The sequence below is a fragment of the Myotis nattereri genome, assembly GCF_964212035.1.
Source record: "Myotis nattereri genome assembly, chromosome: 14".
Taxonomy (NCBI): Eukaryota; Metazoa; Chordata; class Mammalia; order Chiroptera; family Vespertilionidae; genus Myotis; species Myotis nattereri.
The window spans coordinates 28,076,935-28,091,644 of record NC_138089.1 but is presented as its reverse complement, the minus strand read 5'-3'; the positions used below and the strand labels follow the sequence as shown (position 1 = coordinate 28,091,644).

General features: G+C 48.3%; 1 protein-coding gene across 1 annotated transcript in view; it reads left to right on the top strand.

The window, feature by feature from the left end:
• Positions 1-4,773: 4,773 nt before the first annotated feature.
• TMEM40 (transmembrane protein 40) overlaps positions 4,774-14,710 on the top strand; it is a 28,601-nt gene continuing 18,664 nt past the window's right edge. The window contains exon 1 of the mRNA XM_081105659.1: positions 4,774-4,840. The gene's annotated coding sequence lies outside the window, so the exon portion shown is untranslated. The remainder of the gene's footprint in view (positions 4,841-14,710) is intronic.

Below are 14,710 nucleotides of genomic sequence, written 5' to 3'. Positions count from 1 at the left end.
CTCGAAGCATTCAGGGAACAGGAGCTGCTACTTCTAGGTCAAGCCACCCACAGCCCTTCCACCCTACCCCACTTCTCATGCCGGTCTGTCCAAGAGCCAGGTAGGATCTGAAAAGTGTACACCAGGCCGCTGCCTGCCACCCCCAACCCTCAGGTCATCGGGATCCGTTTCTTCATTTTATAGCGATGCAGCTGAGACCCAGAGAGGCAAAGGGGGTTGCTAAGGGTCACCCATCTGGGATGGAGTTAGGACTGGCCCCAGAACCCTTAATACTTTGGGCAACAATTCTTCCGTGAAGCTGCCCACAGTTACATTCAAGTTGTGTGGAGGACAAGGAGAGCCCTCTCTAAATAGCCAGGAGGCTGCTGTCTCTTGGGAAAGGGAGTAGCTCCTGCTTTGGAGCAAGACAGTCCTGGGTTCAAATCCCTGCGAGGCTGCTTCCTGGCTGTGTGGTCTTGGATAACAAGACACGCACTGAGCCGCGCCGGCCAGGCTGTAATGTCTTTCTTTAACAGGGGTAGGTCTTATTCTTATTATCTACAATGTATTTACTTACCTGTTCAATGCTAGTATTCTAAGTGTTGACACCAAATATGTGATTTTTTTCCCCTCATACCAAGCAATTCTGGCACTAACTACCCATAGTTAGCACAGCCTCCAAATGTGAAGGGCTTATTTCCGAGACACTTCCTCCATTTCACATGCCAATTGCAAGTCTAGGCCTCCCACAGTTCTGACTGACCTACTATTAATTGAGGGTTCCCAAGGCTTCCTCCTCAGGTTCAATAATTAGCTAGAAAAGCTCACAAAACTTAGGAACAAGTTTACTTATGTTTGTTGGTTTATTATATTGGTATAAAGGATATAAATGAACAGCCAGATGAAGTGGAACATATGGTGAGGTCTGGAAGGGCCCCAAGTACAGTGGCTTCTGTCCCCATGGAATTGGGGTACACCACCTTCCTGACACACTAATCTGGAAGCTCTCTGAACCCCATAGATTAGGGATTATTATGGAGGCCTCATCACCTAGGCATGACCAAATAAATTTTAGCTCGGTCTCCAGCCTCTCTCCCCTCCCAGAGGCTGAAAGTTCCAAGTTTCTAATCACAGCTCGGTCTTCCTGGTGACCAGCCCCATCCTGGAGCTATCCAAGAGCTCACCAAGAGTTGGCTCCTTAGAACAAAAGAGGCTTCCATCACCCAGAAAATGTCAAGGGATTTAGGAGCTCTGTGTAAGGTGAGCTGATCACCTCCACCAACTAAGGGAATTACAAGCGTCTTTGTCAGGAACTGGGTACTCACAGTAGGTGCACATTCTTTCCCCCTTAAACCTACAGTGCATAATCCTCAGACAGAAGAGGTCATTGGGGAGTTTCCATCAGCCAGAGGGATCCATGGCCCCATCACAAGAATGCCAAGGGGTAGTGAGAGCTAACTGTCCAGGCACTGCTCTGAGCACTTTGTACAGATCACCTCACCGTGGGTAGGAGCTGCCTTCTCCCGTGTTTGTATGGATGTGGAGACTGTGTCTGAGCTGTCTGGTGTCTCCAGAGTGCACGTGCTTGCTGAGTCAGGTGGGCCTCAGGCTGGCAGTTCTGGAATGCAGGGAAGCCGGATGCCACCCTCAGCTGCTGAGCTGGCTCCCCCGGGGCTGTCAGCTGTGCCCACAGGACAGTGGGGGATTGCCTCATGAATCACATGCTCTCTCTCTCTCTCTCTCTCTCTCTCTCTCTCTCTCTCTCTCACACACACACACACACACACACACACACACACACGGCAGTGGGGTCACCTTGGGATGAAGTTGAGCTGGGGCCTCCCTCACACATCTGGCAGCTCTGTCGTGGTCCTGAAGTTCTGCCTGTGGCACAAGATAGGAAATGCCCTGAGTCTGTGCCTCCACCCTGTGCCAAGTTCACATACAACCAGGTGCTGCAGGAGGTAAATTCTGCATTTGCTCAGAGAGGGGGAGTACCTCAACTTGGAACTGGAAGGCCAGCAAAAGGTAGTGGCTATTTTTTTTTATCACCTCCTATGTGTCAGTCATTCACATAGGGTAGGAAATATTATTTAGTCCAGTGGTTCTTAAACTTGAGTAGGCATCAGAATCGCCTTGGGGGCTTGTTAAATTACAAATTGTGGGTCCCGCCTCCAGAGTTTGTGGTTCAGTAGGACTGCGATGAGACCTGAGAATCTGCTTTTCTAAAAGGTGCTGTTGATGGTGCTGGTCCAGGGACCATATTTTGAGAATAATTAGTTCAACTTCCTTTTCCCTGCTTAATGATGGTCTTCAAGTTTCTTCTTACAGCCCTCCAGGACAGCGGTCTAATTGCCTGTTCTGTCAACCTATTTCTAAATAGTTCTTACTGTGACGATGTGAATTGTGTGTGTGAGATAAAAACTAACTCTATTGGTTCTCCCTCGTGGCCCCTTCTTTCTGCCTCTAGTCTATGCTGTCATCACAACGGAGCAGTTGGAGGGGAGTGGGAACTTGCAATTAGAACAGGGTCTCCCTCACCCCCACAGTCCACTGACCACCAAGCCCTGTCCCTTCTACCCTCTAACTCAATGCTGTCCAACAGAAATACACTGTGAGCTCTATGTGCCTATGAAAAAAATTTTAATTTTCCAGTAGCTACTTAAAAAATAGCAAAAAGAAGCAGGTGACACTAACTTTCATAATATATTTTATTTAACCCAATATATCCAAAATAAGCTATTGTATATATTTTATTTTCATACCACGTCTTGGAAATCCAGTGTGTGTTTTAAACACACAGCACCTCTCAATTCCGACCAGTTGCGTTTCAAAGGCTCCATAACCAGCCACATGTGGCTGGCGGTTTCAACAGTGCAGGACCCTGACCCTGTCCTTATCTCTCCTGCCCTGGCTCATGCTCACCGGATGCCTACCTCCCACAGCTTCCCCACCAATCCAAAATAAGGTAACCAAATTGTTGTCTAAAACTAATAAATTTGATCGTGTCTGTTTTGCGTGGCTCCCCATCACTCTCAGCATAACATCCAGCTTCCTTGGCCTGACTTCGGAACCCTGCCTCTCTCACTCTCCCTTCTCCCTGCCCCCGCCCCCCTCCAGCTCCCCATGCCCCTGCTCTCCCACTGTACTGAGTCATTCGCAGATCCTCAGCACAGCAGTGTCTCTCACCTCTAAGCATGTATGGTTGCACACATGGTTCCCTCTGCCTAGAATGCCTTTGGAATGCTTTGGCTACCCTTTCAGGTCACTTATTTGTTCAACAAAATGTATTGAGCACCTGCTGTGTGTCAGACACTGTCGTAGATCCTGGAACAAACAAATACACAGCCAGGAAATATGCGTAACAAGAAAATATACAGTACGTCAGATGGCGAACAATAAGGCAGGATGAGAGGGAAAGGTGGTGCTGGCAGTTACTATGTCACTCAGGGTGGCCAGGGAAGAAGGTGACATTTGTGTAGAGACCTGAAAAGTGAGGAAAGCAGCCCGGTCGCTGTCTGGGGAAAGCACTCTAGGTAGAGCGAATGCCCGAATGCCCGGTGCAAAGGCCCCGAGGAGGGAGTCTGACTGGAGTGTTTGGAGCACGTTCCAGTGTGACTGGGGCAGAGTGAGAGAGGAAGTCACAGACATTAAGATCAGAGAGAGCAAGAGGCGGGTTGTAGATGATGCAGGGCTGTGAAAGAACTGGAGTTTTATTCTGAGTGAGGGGGAGCCCTGGGAGGGTGCTGGGCAGAGGAGGTACATGATCGGAGATGGGTTTTATTTGGATTATTTTGGTTGCTGTAATGACAACAGACGGTGGGCTGAGGTCAGGAGCAGAGAGACTAGCAATTGTATTGTCTGGACCAGGGTGGTTGCCATTGAGAAAAGGGGCCAAATTCGGGATATGTCGAAGGTGAGGCCATCAGGGCTTTCCAGATAGGTCAGCTACAGAATAGGGGAGAGCAAAGAGTAAAGGGTGACTCCCAGATTTTGGCCTGAGCTTAGAATCTGGATGACTCCTCTTCTAGGAAGCCCTGGGAACTCACAGCTCCTGGGGCCTTGCCCTCATGGGGCCTGTCATGGCCTGTCTCCCTCTGGCCTGGGTGCTCCCCAGGGCAGGGTAGGACTTGCTTACTGTCCTGCTTTTAGAGTGTTTGATAAGTGAGTGAGAGGCAGAGGCAGGCTGAGCTGGGGTTAGTCCTGGCCTTATCTGTAAGAGGTTGGTTCCCCCTCCTGCCCCCCCCCCGCCCCCCCCACCTCAGGACTTGTGTTTTCCCATCTGCACAGGCCGTGAATGTTCTAGCCTTTGCCCAATTTCTTCACCAGGAGAGGGCACTGCCAGTCTGCTCACAGGAATCCCCAGTCCCTTGAGTGCCCACCCCCCTCCACCTGCTGTCTGCTTAGCCTCACCCTCCCCAGTAGCATCAGGTTGGTCCACATGGCTGGGCCCTGAGTCAGCCTCACCAGTGCAGGTGGAAGGAGGACTTGGGAGGCGCCCCACCTCCTCCCTGCCCAGAGCTTAGCACAGCCAAGGGTGGTGCAACGTCCCTTCCCCCTGGAGATAGAGGGCATGGCCATGGCCCGGGGACGGGCCTCTTGGGGGTGGTTGCCCCATCTGCTGCTCCTGGGGTGTCATAGGAAGAGACAGGTCAGTCAGGAAGGCCTGGGCTGATAGCACTGGCAGGAAGGAATGCCACTTCGCTGAGTGAGTGTGGCCCAGGGACACGTCACGCCCCGCCCCCTGCCTGTCATGGGGGTGTGGCGGGGCCTCTCCAGCCATCCTTTTCCCCTGCCCAGCCTGGCATCAGCACAGTCCACACTCAGCTCACCTTGTACCTGACAGGCCTCGGGACAGCAGGTAATGGGACATGGGGCAGGGTGAGGGGTTATGTTCTAATTGGCTCTTCGACACGGCTGATGTTTTGTGGTTTCTAGGTGGACCTGGATTTGAATTCCAGCTCTGTGTCTTCCTAGCTGGGTGAGCACCTCAGCTTCCATCTCTGGGAAAATCAGGGGAGGATGACAAATATTCACCCCCCGCCCCAGGTCTCTTTGAGGCTTCAGCCGGGCATAGCAGATGGCCAATTCCTGATTCTGTCACTAACTTGCTTCTGGACCTTCAGAAAACCCCTTGATCTCTCTGAGCCTGTTTCCCCAGTTGTGGAATGAAGGGACTGACTAGATACCTCTACCCTGTGGGGCCAGATGGCTTCGGAGGGTGAGGTTATGTCCCCTCAAGCCTCCCAGCCTCTGTGCTTTGACCAACAAGGGAAGTGAAGGATAAGACACCCTCCTGTCCCAGCACCACCCTCCCCGTTGCCCCCGGCTGTCATCCCAAATCAGGGGAGCCACCACTGCTCAGAGCATCCCAGCTTCTCTCCTCAGAGGCAGCATTTGGGACTCAAGTCAGTATATTTTTCTTTCAAGGGGGAACAAGAAAGATGATATATGGTTTCATGCCTGTTATTTATTGTTTTGTTTAGAAACTGCGAGAAGAGTTGAGTCAGGAAGGCGTGTTGGGGGAGCTGTATTGAGTGAAGTGCGGCGTGTCCTGTTTGGGATCCAAACTCAGCAGATCAGGAAATAACGAGACTCCCTCCTGGCACTGAAATTCCTAGAATTCAGGCTAGTGTAGCCATCTAAGACTCTAGGCACCTGTGCCTCGCAGCCCTCGAAAAACCACCACACTGCTCCACATCAGGGACCATGCTGGGCACTGCCCTGCCAGAGGCCCAGGCCCTGTTTTACTTTCACAACAATCTTATGTGTGAAGCGCTCTTAAAAAAAGAATAAAAACTTTATTGAGCTATCATTCACATGCCATAAAATTTACCCCTTTAAAGCGTACAATTCTGTGATTTTTAGTATATTCACAACCATCACTACCATCCAGCTTAGAACATTTTATCACCTCCAAAATCACCCCATACCCTTTGGCAGTCACTCTTCACTCCCCTTTGCCCCGGCAAGCACTAATCTGCTCTCTTTATGCATTCGCTTATTCTAGACATTTCATATAAATGGAATCATACAGTAGATGATCCTTTCTGACTGGCTTCTTTCACTGAGCATAATGTTTTCAAGGCTTATACATGTTGTAGCATGTGTCAGCACTTCTTCCTCTTTATGGCTGGATAGTATTGTATTGTACGATCATATCACGTTTTGTTTATCCATTCCTCAGCTGATGGACATTTGGGTTGTTTCCACCTTTTGGCTATTGTGAATAATGCTTCTGTGAATATTCATGTACAAATCTTTGTGTGGACACGTTTTCAGTCTCCTTGGGTATATATCTAGGAGTAGAATTACTTGGTCATATGGTAAATCTATGTTTAACATTTTGAGAAGCTGTCACATTGTTTTCCAAAGCAGCTGTACTATTTTACAATCCCACCAACCATGCATAAAGGCTCCAATGTCCCACACCATCGCCAGCACTTACGTTTCTTACCTCAGCCATCCTACTGAGCATGTAGTGGTATCTCATCGTGGTTTGGATTGGCATTGCCCTAGTGACTAGTGGTGTCCAGCATCTTTCCTTGTGCTATTGACTATCTTTTTCAGAAAAATATCTAGTCAAACCGTTTGACTCGTTTAAAATTGAGTTCTTTTTCTTTTTATTGTTGAGTTGTAGTCATGCTCATGTTTCCAGAGGATTCTGAGGCTCTGAGAAGGGATGTGACTTTCTGAGGTCTTCACAGTCAGTGCTGGGTCGAGGTGGGAACTGAATCCAGGCCTGCCTGACATTCAAGAGCCAGCAAGCTCTTTCTGTGCACCGAATACCTCCCTTCTGGTTTTTGTTGTTGCCAATTGTGTGTGTGTGTGTGTGTTTGCGTGTGTGTGTGTGTGTGAGAGAGAGAGAGAGAGAGAGAGATGGTGGGAGTGAAGAAGAGAGAGAGGAAACAGAAAGACAGAGAAACTTAGATGAGAGGATGAGAAAGAAGAAACTGGACTGGCTCCCACCTTGGGGAGTCAGAGCCAGGGAAAACCTTTTAAGACTGTTTCTTCCGATTAATTGTCAAACATCTGGGGAGGCCTCACAAGAGTTTATTGAGTGGCACACTCCCACCTAGTTTTTCTTGGTCCCTAAATCTGAAGTAAATCTGATTATACCCCCAAGCCCAAACAGGGAATATCCTCCCTAGTGTCTAGCTGGGCCTAAGGATCTGGCGCAGTAGTTGTCACAGTTTCTGACTGTGAAAAATGCTTGAGGAACCCCAATCCTATATAATAAAAGGCTAGTATGCAAATCGATCGAATGGCTGAAGGACTGGTCGCTATGAGGCGCACTGCGGTGTTCAACCACCATCCGGCCCGGCCCCCCCCCCCCCCCCCCAGGCTGAGGCTGCTCCAGCGGGCGAGCTGCGCCCACATCTACAGAGCCCTGGACCAGCCGGCCCACAAGATCAACCTGGCCAAGATCACCCATGGCAAGTGCTCTACCACCTTGGTGACTGACCTGGCGGCCAGGGGCCTGGACATCCCGCTGCTGAACAACGACATCAACCTTAGCTTCCCGGCCAAGGGCAAGCTCTTCCTGCACCGCGTGGGTGGTGTGGCCTGAGCTGGCACAAGTGGCACAGCCTACTCCTTGGTGGCCTCAGATGAGGTCCCCTACCTGCTGGACCTGCACCTGTTCCTGGGCCCTGCGCTCACCCTCTCCCGCCCCCATGAGGAGCCCTCAGATGCTGGGCCGGGTGCACAGAGCGTGGTGGACGCCAAGGACTGCTGCCTGTGGAACACCCTGGAGGTGTCGCGGGAGCAGCGGGGCCTGGGCCATGGACAATGCCCAGCAGCAGTATGTGCGCTTGTGATCGGCGCCCTTGCCAGAGTCCATCAAATGAGCCAAGGAGCTGGACCTCGCCGGGCTGGGCCTGCGCCCCCTCTTCAGCTGAGCTTCGAGGAGGAGGAGCTGCAGCGGCTGAGGCTGGTGGACAGCATCAAGCAGCACTGCTCGCGGGCGACCATCTTTGAGATCAACGCCTCCAGCTGGGACCTGAGCAGCCAGGTGATGTGGGGCAAATGGCAGAAGGACTGCAAGGCCATCGCCAGCTTCCAGCACGGCAGCAGGAGCGGCAGGAGAGCCTGGCTGGCCCAGCCCGGAGCTGCCCAGCTCGGCAGGCAGGCGGAGCATCCTGGGGAAGAGGAGGAGGAGGAAGGGGCGGAGGAGGGGGGGAGGAGGAGGAGGAGGGGGAGGAGGAGGAGGAGGGAGAGAGTGTGGAGAAGGAGGGGGAGGAAGAGGAGGAGGGGGAGGAGGAGGGAGAGAGTGTGGAGGACCTCTTCACAGAGGTCTGGGCCCAAAACGGCAGCAGCCAGGACCTGGGCTGGGAGCCAAGAGGCGGGAGGAGGAGGCCGGGCCTCTGGACCAGGATTTCTATGTCCCCGATCCGCCCAAGGACTTGGACAGTGAACGGGGCCTGAGCGTTGGTGGGGACAGGGGTGCCTGGGAGCAGCAGGTGGCTGGGCTGTCCTGGACCTGATGGGGGGCGAGGCCCAGATCCTGACCAGGGGCCGGCAGCAGCTCAAGTGGGACCAGAAAAAGAAGCAGTTTGTGGGACAGCCAGGACAGGAGGACAAGAAGAAGATCAAGACAGAAAGTGGTTGCTACATCAGCAGCTCCTACAAGCGGGACCTCGACCACAAGTGGAAGCAGAAACAGAAAATCGCCATACACTCAACGCCTGAGCCCCAGCGGCCGCCAGCAGTCGGCCCTGTCAGCGGTGTTGTTTTGCCTGATCCGGTGGGGGCATGTGCAGGAGGCAACCAATTGATGTGTCTTTCTCACATCCATGTTTCTCTCTCTGTCTCTCGCCTTCCCTTCCACTCTAAAAATCAATGAAAAATGTCCTCGGTGAGGATTAACAACAACAAAATATGCATACATACATACATATACAAAAATACATGAATATTGGGGGTCTGGGGGCCGGGGCCCCACAGGTGCAGGAATTTTGTGCACTGGGCCTCTAGTAGATACATATTTATAGATTTAGAAATTATGTACAAGTATTGTGGACCAGTACTTGAGCTAACGTCTCAATATACACTCATGGTGAATTTTCTCACTGATGATAGTGATGGACGTTCACATCTCAAATAGTTTTTTCTTATTATTATTATTTCAGTAAGAAGCAAGTATACATGCGAGAGATCCCATTCGTTGTTGTTTTCAACGTGATAATGTGGCTGATGAAGGACTTGAACTGGGGCGGGAGGGGGGTCTGTCTCCCACATTTCCTGCTGCTTGCTTGTACTTCCTAGATTAGCGTTATCTCCACTCGAGGTTCCTTTGCAGGGACTCTTTGAAGCTACTTGTCCATGCTATGGGGGCTGAGTCAGTCAAAGCTATATTGTTTGATCCTCAAAGCCACCCAACCCAGCACTAGTACACCGAAATATGTCAAAACAGGCTGAATGTAGAAAGTGGAAAATGTGGCCACAGCAGACCTGCCTGTATTGTTGAGCTCCCCGCTGGCCTCAGGGGACATGACATTTGATGTCTGACATATGGCAGAGGGTGCACATCAGAGCTGAACGATGTACTATTCACTCTTTTTAGTTAAAAGTTAAGTAGAGATAGATGAACTAATATTTTCCTCCTGTACTTTGGAAATTATTATTTTAGAGAGTAAGAGGTTCTGAGCGAAGGACATCTAAGCCAACCTCTGCCATTCCTCAGCTTGCCACCTCTCATGGTTGGGTGCTCATGACCACCCCAAATTAGATGTCATTTTAAGAAAATTCTTTTTGTATATTGAGCTGGCACTTGTCCCGCTGGCTCCCCAAGGTCCTGACCCCTCCCTCGGGGCTCACAACCCCACCTGCCCCCCTGTCCTGAAGGAGTCCTGCAGAGAGTTGGGGATAGTGACCAGATCTGTCCATGCAGTGCTCATCCCTAGATCCTGCTCCACCAGCCACATCCCTTGGGTGTTGTCTCTATACCCCCACATCCTCTGGATTCTCTCTGTTTGTCTAAATCTTATTTCATGCACATCCCGGGATTGAACTCAGGATGGGGGATAGTAGGATGTGGGTCACCTTCTTTACTGTAGACTCTATGCTTCTATTAATATGACCTAAGGCTGTATTAGCTTTGCTTTGTAGCTCTATCACCTTGTTGGCTTATACTGCACTTTAACAAACATTGGTGGTGTACCTACTATGTGCCAAATACTAAGTTAGATGCTTGTGTTAAAATTTACTTACCTTTCAGAGTGTCTTTCAACACTCCCAGGTCTTTCTGTGTGAACAGCCCCCAAACTGGGCCCATCCATCCTCTTTCTGCACAAACTTGACTTTGTCCCTTTGCACCGTTTTGTTTCACTCCTCAGGGGCAACCTAAGGCCCTGGCTGCATCCTTGATGTTCTGTGGCTACAAGGTTCACCCAGAGTCATGACAGGTCCATCTGGCTTATGGTCAGCTGGGCAGTGTGGGTTGTTTTCTCACAACTAAACTGCCTGGACAAACTTGGGACAAAATGGCAGAGGAAGTGTAAACTGTGGCATCTTCCTTCTTTCCCTCATGCTTGGACTTCCAGCCTTAGATCTGAGTTTATATCCAGACTCCTTGCTGTGTGGTCTTGGGCAAGTCTCTCTTCCTTTCTGGAGCTCAGCTTTGGGTTTCTGGCTGCAACTCTGTAGAATTCTAGCTTGGAGAAGAGAGACCGACAAACCTGGAGAGCTGGTGGAGAGAGGAGGGTGGGTAAGATGAGTCTGTGACAGGAAGGGGGAGAGTGCTGAAGAAGAAGGGCTGTGAACAAATGGAAGATCTTCTAAAGAGAAGAGGGAGGTGCTAAAGAAACTTTGCCAGCCTAACATTATTTTTCTTTCTTTTTGAAATGGTTGGGGGTTTGTGTGTGTGTGTGTGTGTGTGTGTGTGTGTGTGTGTGTGTGTGTGTTTTAAATCTTTTAAATTAACCCTCACCAGAGGATATTTTTCCATTGATTTTCAGAGAGACTGGAAGGGAGGGAGAGAGACAGAGAGAAACAGCGATGTGAGAGAGACCCATTGATTGCTTGCCTTCAGCACACACCCTGACCAAGGCCAGGGATCGAGCCTGTAACCCAGATATGTGCCCTTGACTGGAATCGAACCCGGGACCCTCAGTCTTCGGGCCAGTGCTCTATCCACTGAGCCAAACCGGCCAGGGCCTAACATTATTTGTCTAAGCTCTTAAATTCAGTATTTTATGACTATTTTTTAAATTAAAAATTGTTAATTTCACATTGTTTTTGTTTTTTATTTTTCAATACACTTGATATTCAATATTATATGAGTTTCAGGTGCACAGTACAAAGTGATTCCGCCATAAGTCTAGTACAGCTATTACAATATTATTGACTATATTCCCTATGCTGTACTTCATATCCCTATGACTATTTTGTAACTGCCAATTTGTATTTCTTAATCCTTTCCCCTTTTTTGCCTATCCCTTAATCCCCTTCCATCTGGAAACCATCAGTTTGTTCTCTGTATCCATCAGTCTGTTTTCGTTTTGTTTGTTCATTTATTTTGTTTTTCAGATCTCACATATAAGTGAAATCATAGAGTATTTGTCTTTCTCTGTCTGACTTATTTCACTTAGCATAATATCCTCTAAGTCCATCCATTTTGTTGCAAATGGTAACATTTCACTCTTTTTATGACCAAGTCATATTCCATCAAATATATTACCACGTCTTTTTTATCTGATCATCTACTGATGGACACTTAAATTGCTTCTATATCTTGGCTATTGTATATAAAATGTCCTTCTTTGTCTCTTGTTATAGCCTGTGTTTTAAAGTCTATTTTGTCTGATATAAGTATTGTTACCCCAGCTTTTTTTTAAATATATTTTATTGATTTTTTACAGAGAGGAAGGGAGAGGGATAGAGAGTTAGAAGCATCGATGAGAGAGAAACATCAATCATCTGCCTCCTGCACACTCCCTGCTGGGAATGTGCCCGCAACCCAGGTACATGCCCTTGACCGGAATCGAATCTGGGACCTTTGAGTCCGCAGGTCAATGCTCTATCCACTGAGCCAAACCGGTTAGGGCCCCCAGCTTTTTTTTTTTTTCATTATCATTTTCATTAAGTATTTTTCAATCCCTTTGCTTTTAGTTATTTATATTTTCAATTACAGCTTACATTGTTGCTATTGTTAATTATCACCTAATGATATTTTTTCCATTGCTTTTTAGAGAGAGTGGGAAGGAGGGAGAGAGGGAGAGAAAAAGAGAGAAAAACATTGATGTGGCCAAACCGGTTTGGCTCAGTGGATAGAGCGTCGGCCTGCAGACTCAAGGGTCCCAGGTTCGATTCCAGTCAAGGGCATGTACCTTGGTTGCGGGCACATCCCCACTGGGGGGGCGTGCACGAGGCAGCTGATCGATGTTTCTCTCTCATCGATGTTTCTAACTCTCTATCCCTCTCCCTTCTCTGTAAAAAATCAATAAAATATATTAAAAAAAACAAAACAACAACAATAAAAAAAACATTGATGTGGGTGGGGAGCAAACCGGCAACCCAGGTACATGCCCTTGACTGGTAATCAAATCTGAGACCCTACTGTGCACAGGCCAATGCTCTACCCCTGAGCTACACTGGCCTGGGCTACAGTTTACTTTCAATAGTATTTTGTGTTGGTTTCAGGTGTACAGAATAGTAGTTAGATCATCATGAACTTTATAAAGTGTTCCACCTGATATTTTCAGTACCCACTTGGGCCATACATAGTTATTGTAATGTTCTTAACTATATTCCCTAGCCTGTATTTTACATTCCCATGACTGTTTTGTAACTTCCAATTTGCCCACCTTTTAACTTTTAGTCCATGTGTCTTTCGATCTGAAGTGGGTCACTCATAGGCAATATATACATATATGGATCTTGTTTTCTTCCCCATTCAGCCACCCTATTTCTTTTTATTGGAGCATTCAATCCATTTACATTTAAAGTAATTATTGATAGGTATGTAGTTGTTACCATTTTATTCATTTTTTTTTGTCTTTTTTTTTCTTCTTTGTCCTAAAGAAATCCCTTTAACATTTCCTGTAATACTGGTGTGGTTGAATACCTTTAGCATTTTCTTGTCTGGGAAGATCTTTATCTGTCCTTGGAATCCAAAGGCTAGTCTTGCTGGGTAGAGTAATCTTGATTGTAGGTCTTTGCTTTTCATCACTTTGAATATTTTGGGCCAATCCCTGCTGGCCTGCAAAGTTTCTATTGAGAAATTAGCTGGCAGTCTTATGGGAGCGCCCTTGTATGTAACTAACTGCTCTCTCTTGCTTTTTTCATGATTCTCTCTTTGTCTTTAACCTTTGGTATTTTAGTTATGATGTGTCTTGGGATGGGCCTCTGGGTTCATCTTGTTTGAGGCTTTCTGCACTTCATGGATTTGTATGTCTATGTCTTTCGCCAGGCTAGAGAAGTTTTCAGATATCATTTCTTCAAATAGGTTTTCAATCCCTTGCTCTCTGTCTTCTCCTTCTGGTAATCCTTTGATGCAAATATTATTATGCTTGATGTTTTCCCAGAGGTCCCTAAAACTATCCTCATTTGGGGGGTTCTTTTTCTTTTTGCTGTTCCAATTGGGTGTTTTCAACTACCTGTCTTCCAAATCTCTGATTCAGTTCTCTGCTTTATCTAATCTGCTCTTGATTCCCTCTAATGCAGTCTTCATTTAAGTTATTATATTCTTCATTTCTGACTGGTTCTTTTTTATGGTTTCTATCTCTTTATGTAAGTTTTTCACTGAGGTCAGAGTGTGCCATGGGAGAACTTGACCCTGACATCATTGACTTTGAAGATGGAAGAAGGGGCCACAAGCCAAAGGATGTGGGTGGCATCTAGAAGCTGGGAAAGGCAAGGAAAATGAAGGATAAGAAGGGGGAGGCAGAGGAGAAGAGGAAGGAGAAGAAATAAAACAGCAGCAAGGAAACGGGTTTTCCCTCAGAGCCTCTAGAAAGGAAGGCAGCCCTGCCAACACCTGTTTTTAGCTCAGTGAGCCCGATATTGGACTTCTAACCTACAGAACTGTGAGATGCTAAATTTGTGTTGTTGTTTTCAGCCTCTAAGTTTGTGGGAATCTGTTACCGAAACAATAGAAAACTCGTGGGAAGCTGAACCAGCTCTAAGATGACCTTTGTTCTCAGCAAAGGTACAAGTCTCTAGGGCAAGATCTTCTGGACAAGAAGAGCGGGAATTGCTAAGGAACCAAAGTGCAGAGCAGACAGTGGCCAGGAACTGAAATGAGAGGAACTGCCTCTTCAGGGATCTGTGTCAGGGCAGACCAAAGCCAGCTGACCTTGGGTTTTGTGTCACACATGTCACAAGTCAGATTCCTGGGAGGGAGAGGCTGATGATCTAACCTGGGTGAAGGGCAGGGACCCCTCCAGAATTTCCATATCAAAGGAACATGGGAAGGGAACACAATTCACTTGGGGGTGCTGGCCCTGGATCTGTGTCTGCCTGACCAGTCTATGTTTGAAATTAGGGTGCATGCTTGTTTGGGAGGTGTGGGACACCGGAGGAGATTATTGGGGGCTCTGACTTGCCTCCTTGGTGTAATTGCCAGAGGAAGGGAGCTTCGATGTCTGGTGGGCAAAACCAGCAAGCACCCCCTCTCTGTCAGCTCTGTTCCCCTCCCAGCTATTTCTGCTTCCTGTGTCCCCAACCCTAGTTCCTGCCCTGGGCTTGTTGAACTGACCTGGCCCTGCATTTGTGGCCCTTAGGAACATTC